At 53.5% G+C, this 8,076-nt stretch overlaps 1 long non-coding RNA gene across 2 annotated transcripts in view; it reads right to left on the reverse strand.

Moving 5' to 3' along the window:
- Nucleotides 1–7,648, reverse strand: part of LOC119977844 — a 47,702-nt gene extending 40,054 nt beyond the window's left edge. For both annotated transcript variants that reach the window (XR_005463294.1, XR_005463293.1), the window contains exon 1: nt 7,576–7,648. This is a non-coding gene — a long non-coding RNA (uncharacterized LOC119977844). The remainder of the gene's footprint in view (nt 1–7,575) is intronic.
- Nucleotides 7,649–8,076: the final 428 nt, after the last annotated feature.

An 8,076-nucleotide genomic window follows, 5' to 3' on the forward strand; every position in this document is an offset into this window, starting at 1 on the left:
AACATCAAACCCTTCAATGGCCCATCGTAACTGACATGAAGGCATGACCAGGGTCATCCCGGCCACTCCCAAGGGTGGAGGGGCACTGCTAACGGAAGTTTCCGGTGCTCCTGGCACTCACAGCACTGCTGGGTGAGCTTTATAATGTTGGTGTTGATACCAGGTCACCACATGAAGCTGCGGGCCAGCATCTTAATTTTCGAGACCCTGGGATGGCCATTGTGGAGATCGCACAAAATGGGGCCATGACCTTTTGTCGGGACCACGCCGCATGTCCCCCATAGGGGGACCCCATCCTCTATGCTGAGTTCTGCAGCCTTCCTCGTGAAAGCTCTCCGGTCATCGGGAAAAGCATGATGTTGAGTCCTGTACAAAATGATGTGCCGGACATGGGCTGAGGATCCGTCTGGGTCCAGGCCTTGATTTAGGATGTGGTAATGGACAATGTATCCATAAAATGCAAAGCCACTATGACCGGTGCAAGCTGGCGCCAGTGGCCTGGTCGGTAGAGGAAGCCGGCTGAGAGCGTCTGGATGAGGGATCTTTGTCCCTGTGCGATGTTCCAATACATATTCAAATGCTGCCAACAGCAAAGCCCATTGCTGAATTTTTGGGGATGTGATGGGAAGGATTGCCATGTCCTCCTTGAACAACCCTAGTAAAGGCTGTGATCCGTCAGCTCCTTGAAAGTGTGGCCATAGACATATTGATGGAATTTCTTTACTGCAAACATGATGGCCAAACCCTCTATCTCAATCTGGGCGTAACTGCACTCAGCTGCTGCAAGAGTCTGAGAAGCAAAAGCAATGGGTCGCTCTGTGCCGTCATTCATCTGGTGGGCCAGGACCACTCCAATGCCATAAGGCAAGTCATTGTAGGTGAGTATCAGTGGCTTGGCGGGCCGAAGTGGGTGAGGAGCCCTGAGGACGAGTTATGTTTTCACCTCGGCAAAGGCTGCCTGTTGTGGTGGACCCCATGTCCATGCCTGCCCCATTTCAACAACCAGGTAAGGGGGCCAGCAGGGTCGCAAGTCCCATTATAGTTTATAAGGCCTAGAAACTCTCGGAGTTCCATGAGGCCCTCCGGAACGGAGGCCTGCTGGATTGCCCACCTTATCCTCGACCGGGTGAAGGCCGCTGCGTCCTCGCGGTAACTAAATACATAACTTCCCTGGGGTGGAACACACACTTCTCCTTGTGGAACCAAACACCAGCAGCTGAAAACGGTCACAGTACCTTATCAAGGTTCCTTAATTGTTCCTGGTCCAATGTCCCACTGATTAGGACAGAATCAAAGTAAACCGCGACGCACGGTAACCCCAGCTGAATATTTTTCATGACTCTCTGGAATATTGTGTATGCCGATATCCCAAAGGCTAGTCTGGTATACTCATACAGACCACGGTGCATATTTACCATCACAAACTTACTTGACCCCAGGTCCAAGATTAGCTGGAGATAAGCGTGGCTGATATCAAGTTTTGTGAAGGCGAGGCCTCTGCTGAGCCATGCATAAAGATCTTCTATCTCTGATGCAAGCTAACAGTCCAAATGGAAAACACGATTGACCGTCATTTTGTAGTCCCCACCAAGGCGCATGGTGCAATCGAGCCTCAGTGCAGCCACAACTGGCACCGCCCCATCCGTGAACTGCATGGGGCGGATGATGCACAAACTTTCCAAACAGTCAAGTTCAGTGTCTACCCTTCTGGAAAACCATGGGGAATTTTGCCAGCATGGCGTCCGGTCTATCTGGGCACATTTGGCAAATCCGCTGCCAGTCAAAGAAGGGAGGCGCTTCAACCAGTCGCATCGCAGCAAACTAGGGCCACCGCTCGTACCACGACCATGACAAACGGATGGATTGCAGCCCTTATTCAGCAGGACCACCAAGATACTAACAATTCTGGTTTAGCTCAGTGGGGTAGACAGCTGGTTTGTGATGCAGAACAAGGCCAGCAGCACGGTTTCAATTCCCATACCAGCTGAGAATCCTGAATTCTCCCTCTGTGTATCCGAACAGATGCCGGAATATGGCGACTAGTGGCTTTTCACAGTAACTTCATTGCAGTTTTAATGTCAGCTGATGCACTATCAATTACGATGAGACAAGAATAGAATGTAATCAAGGCTTTATTACACAGAGATGTGTGGTCTCCTACAGCAGCTGACGAAATGGCTGCTGTACAGAGAACACACATATTTATACTCCGCCTACTGGGGAGAGCCAGCAGGCAGGGATCTACCCCTGTACCTGTAGTACAGGGGCCTTACCGTAAAACCCATATGTACAATATAATACATCAGTGGTGACTACCACATAAGCCTACTTGTGATAGTAAAAAAAACAAAATTGCCAACGGCTCCCCAGTATATGTGGCCAAAAGAGCATCCATATCCTGCAAACCCAAAACCTTGATCCCGGAACTTATACGGTCGAATGTCTGTCGGTATCCCCGGTATCCAACTCCATCAAAATCGGATAGCCATTGATGCGGAGCGTGAGGTGCATCAGTGCTACCTTCAGCGCTGTGATGAAATGTAGTTGCTGGCAGTCATCAACCGTTTAGCCCAGAAAATGCGTCTGGCCCCGGGTGGAGTAGTCATGCCTGTGGGATGGTGGGAGGGTGGGCTTCCTCCCTGGCATCTCTCAGCCTGGTCCCGGTGGCCATGTGAATACCGGTCCCTCACATCCAGTTCTTCTGGGTTGGGAGAAAACACCCATTGGGAATCCTGACCCCGCCGACGCTGGCGTGGCTCTCGGTGGTTGCAATCATTGGTTCTAGAAGAGGGTACACTGCGGGAAGTTAGATGCCTCAAACGGAGGACCGCCATGCCCGGTAGCTCCTGTACTCTTTGTTCCACACTTTCGTGGGATAGAGCTATTTTGACAGCCTTTTTCAGGTCCAATTGTGGTTTGGTTGATAGTCTGGTTTGGTTCGCTGCATCGCGGATGCCGAAACAGGCCTGTGCCGAAAGGCTTCGGATAGTGGTGCCTCGAACTCGCAGAACTCCGTGAGCCTCCGATAATGGGCGGCTTGGGTTGAAGTGTTCACCCACCAGTGCTCCCAAGGCTGCGAAAACCGTGTATCCATCACTTTGGGGTACATTCGACTTTTGATTACGCTGTATGTGACGGCCCCACAAGCCATGTGGAGGATGGCCGTCTGGCGCTCATCACTGATAATGACATTGGTGCAAAAAAAGGTACTGCATTCGTTCCACATATTGGGCCCAGTCATGTGTACGTACATCAAAGGTTTCCAATTTCCCTCTGTGCATCATTTCTGCTGTTGGTAAAGCCTCCTCCTGAAGCCTTTGAAAAGTGGGCCGAGTCCTGTGAAGTTGGCGCTGTCGGCAGCTCCATTTTATCCTCATAAATCCAGTGTTGGATTCAGACAGAGCGTCCACACGGAAGTGATAATAGAAAAGATTTAATCACACAATACAATGTACAAACTTCACTCCCTAAAGGCTTCTCCCGGGGCAACCCCATCCAGGTCAGGAGATTTAAATCAGCCAAACCTCTCCTGTTAATGGGAAGCCCCGCCTCCTTAATGGGGAAGCTTGTACTCTGATGAGGTCATGGGATTCTAATCGTCCACACTCCACGACCTCCATGAGGGTTACAACAAAAATATTGAAAATGGGGGAGTGTAAAAGGCTGCTTGGCTGATAGCCAAGCATCGTTCAATTGGGAATGATTCTTTTTGCTTTCCAATTAGCTTAGACGGCCATGTGCCACAAGGAACAAGGGAGCAAGTAATGTGATGATACCTCCAGGAACACATTTAATCACAGTTGGCAACCCTGCTTGGAGGCCACAAATCAGGTCTCATTGCACCTGATTTATGAACGCAAAACAGATGGATCAAGTGATCATTCCTGGACTCAATATCCTGTGTGTAAGGATTCCTGTAAAGACATCCAACCTACTATTGGGCCAGGAGTTTTTCAGACATATGCGGCGGAATTCTCCCAAAGGGAGACAAACAGCCGACGCCGGAGTGAAACCCGGATTGTTTCACTCCGGCGTCGGGGGTCGAGGAGCGGCGGCGCGTGAATCTCGGGCTTGACCTTGATGCTTGCGTCGATGCGGCGCGCCAGGAATGACGCGGCCGGCAGCGCCTAAGTGATGTCAGCCGCGCATGCGCAGGTTGGCCGGCGCCAACCCGCGCGTGCGTGGTTGCCGTCTTCCCCTCCACTGCTCCGCAAGACATGGCAGCTTGATCTTGCGGGGCGGCGGAGGGAAAAGCGTGCGTCTTTTAGAGACGCCGGCCCGACGATCGGTGGGCATTGATCGCGGGCCAGACATCTCCTGAGCACGCCCGTGGTGTTCAATCCTCCCTCCGCCCCCCACAGGCCCCAAACACAGAGGTCGCGCGTTGTTCACGCCGGCAGCGACCAGGTGTGGTTGGCATGGCATGAACCGGTCGGGTTCGGCAGGCCACTCGGCCCAACCGGGCCGGAGAATCGGCAGTTGCCATGCTAAACGGCGAGCGGCGATTATCCGAGCGGCCTGTCGAAAAACGCGACACACCATTTTGGGGGGGTGGGAGAATCGCGGGGGTGCCAGGGCGGCGTGTCGTGATTTGCCCGGCCCTCCCGCGATTCTCCCCCCTCCCCCCCCCCCCCCCCCCCCCCCCAGCGTGGGGTGCGGAGAATCGCAACCATGGAGTTTAGTTCCCTTGGATAGGCCTGCTCCACTCAAGTGGCTACCAAAAATAATTTTGATGTGGAACCAGGAGACGCTGAACTTCTCCTAAGTGCCCGTGCCAGAGCCAGTGCCCTGCAAACAGGCGAGTGCTGACGGGGAGAGCAATCCGGACACCAGCCCTCCGTCCGAGACTCAGGACACCCCGGAGCTCGGATCGTAGGATGACACTGATTTTCCATCACAGATGTCTCCAACACCCTCCTTGTTTGTCTCCAACACTATCACCTTGGTTGGGCACTTTAATGAAGAGACTCCTGGGACACTATCTGGTGCGCACCATATAGCTGATCTGGTACAGCAGGTGGATGTAGGAGCCCCCAAGGAGGCAGACAGTTGGAGAGCAGGCCGACCCCAGGAACCAGCTGCCATCGAGAAGGGTCCCGGGCGTCTGGAACATCCTGTCCCAACCACGATGCAGTCAGAGAGCCAGGGATCACAAGAGGGGATGTCAGCAAGCATCCAGCACCAGCGGGTGCAGGAGGAGGAGCCCAACCGCATGCAGGAGCAGGGGTGGTGCTGACCATGCATGCCACCAAGGCCAACACTGTATGGGCGCCATCTGCGGTGGAGGCCTTGGGGACAATGGATTCTGCTATGGATCAGCGTCTCCAAGGCCTGGGGCATTCTGTGCAGACGGTAGCTGAGGCCCAGGACAGGCAGCCATGTGCCAGAACGACCTGGACATTGCAGCGGCACTGCTCAGCGTGGCCCAGACACAGCAGGCGATGGCTGGGAACATCGGAGGCATTGCCCAGCCACTGACCGGCGTGGCACAGTCACTGTGGAAGGTGGCCCAGTCCCAAAGGGAGGTAACCCAGTCCCAGAGGGAGATGGCTCAGTCACTGGCTGATGTGGTACAGACCCACAGGGTGGTGTCACAGTCGCAGCGTGATGTGGTGCAGTCCCAGACGGAGATGGTCCACTCCCTGTGCTCCATGGCTGCGAGCATGCAGATCCTGGTCAAGATCAGAGCGGGCCTCCAGGACTGGCAGCACTAGGTGCCGGGGGGCCCTCAGGGGGCTGGTGCACCCCAGGGATTCAGTGCGACCTTAAGATGGAATGGCCAGCCCGCATGCAGGGATCACCCAGGTGGACGGTGCAACCGTGGGCATGAGTCAGACATTGTCGTACGATGTGGAGTACCAGAGTTCATCACCGTGCGAGTTGTCACCATCTTCCATCCCATGGACCAGACCCACTGTTACTGCCAACCCAGGGCCCCCGCTTCATAACGCTGCAGGTATGTATAACGGAGGGGATGCAAGTGGAGGGTTTGGCGGGGTGGGAAGTGAGAGGGTGTTTGGGATGTGGTGTCCGTGCCCTGGCCAGACCCCTCCCCCCACCCTCTCCATCCTAGTCGGTGAACCTGGAGGAGACCAGGGTGTCCCGTGCGTGTTGGCCCTGGCACATATGTTTTGCGACCTCCCATGTCTCCCAGTTCCCATGTCCTGTCCATCCTCCCCCTACCCCACATCCTCCTCATCGGATGAGGGTTGCCCTTCCTCCTCCTCCAGCACATCACCCCTTTGCTGTGCAATGTTGTGGAGAATGCAGCAGACCGCCATGTTGTGGGCGACCCTCTCAGCCTCATACTGGAGGTCCCCTCCAGAGCAATCCAGGTACCTGAACCGCAACTTCAGGACCCCGAAGCACCACTCGATCACACCCCTGGTCGCTGAATGGCCATTATTGTAGCGGGTCTCCGCATCGGTCTGTGGCTTCTGGATAGGTGTCATCAGTCACAGCCGCAGCGGGTAACCCCTGTCACCCAGGAGCCAACCCCTCAGCCGGGGGAGTGCCCCCCAAACATGTCAGGAATCGCCAGGTGTGCCAGGATGAAGGAATCGTACACACTGTCCGGTATCGGGCACAGAGATGAATGATGCACAGCTGATGGTCACAGACCAGCTGGATGTTCATTGAATGGCACCCTTTCGGTTTGTGTAGAGCGGCCTGTTATCTGCAGATGCCCGTAGGGGGACGTGCATCCCGTTGATCACCCCCTGGACCCGGGGCATCCTGGCGATTGCGGTAAACCCCACTGCCCGGGCATCCTGGTCGGTTCAGTCCACATCCGGGGGTGGCGGCCTGGCTGGGGGACTTAAATGATTTTGTTCGGTTGGAAAAGATCAAGTATGAATTAAGGGGTTCAGCGGAGGGCTCCGAGTCAAGGCGGGGGAATGTTTGTGGCCGTGTTTGAGGAACTGTTTGTCGCCGAGGTGGGGGGAGGGTGGGAAAAGGGGAAAATTTGTACAAACTATAATTGTGTGTTGAGGAATTTGTTCCCCGAATTGTTTACGTTTTGTAACCTTTTACATACGTTTGGAATAAAGTACAATTTTTAAAAAAGGAACACCAAACACATTTAAGAAGTCTGACAACACCAGGTTAAAGTCCAACAGGTTTGTTTCAAATCACTAGCTTTCGGAACGCAGCTCTTCCCTCAGGTGAATGACAGGAAATAAATAGGTTTTTAATTAGTAGTAGGATGAATAGCTTCAGAGAGCGGACAGGAAGGTGGAGATGGGGTTGAGATGAGATCAGCCATGATCTCCTTGAATGGCGGAGCAGACCAAGAACTCCTAGTTCTTACATTCTTCTATGCCAGATGGTCCATCCAGTTCCTTTCCTTTGACATATTTTAGCGGTTTGATATAGCTGAGTGGCTTGCTGGGCCATTTTAGAGTCAACAGTGTTGTGGATCTGGAGACACGTGTAGGCCAGACCACTTACTTAATATCAAATTTCCCTTCTCCTTCCCTGACGGGGAAGAGAGACTTCCAGGCAGGCCTGAACAAGTTTCAAGAACTCTGCGAGGAAAACACAAGAGAGAATGGCAAAAGAGGCGCCAACACTCACCACTAGGCGAAGGTAGGCCCCTGCAAATGCAGAAAACGGCAGTTTTGATTTGCAGCCATCTTGGGAAAGGAGCTGCACATGCGCATTTGCGAAAACGGCGCCAAGTAAAGGACCAGCGATCTGCGCATGCGCACTCCATTCCAACACTCTACGTCACAAGCGTCATGACACCAGATGCCCCGGACCACGCCCACTTAAAGGGGCAATGTACCAAAACAGTGAAAAAAAATTTAAAGCCGTAAAACACCATTCCTTCACCTGGAACAACAGCACAATGCCTGAACTTCGACCAGTCGCTGAAAGTAACCTCCGCAGAACCCTGCAACATGCAGTTAGCACCAGCCAAAGCAATGATTTAGTCCTTGACAACTACAACTCAGACGAAGATTTCATCATTGCATGTGGCGACCTCAGTACCAAATCTGAACTGCAACTAGAGATGTTGTACATCCGACGACGAGTTCTTCAGATTGGGGAATCTTCAGCCCAGCACTTATGACA

This window comes from Scyliorhinus canicula, chromosome 14 (assembly GCF_902713615.1).
Source record: "Scyliorhinus canicula chromosome 14, sScyCan1.1, whole genome shotgun sequence".
NCBI lineage: Eukaryota > Metazoa > Chordata > Chondrichthyes > Carcharhiniformes > Scyliorhinidae > Scyliorhinus > Scyliorhinus canicula.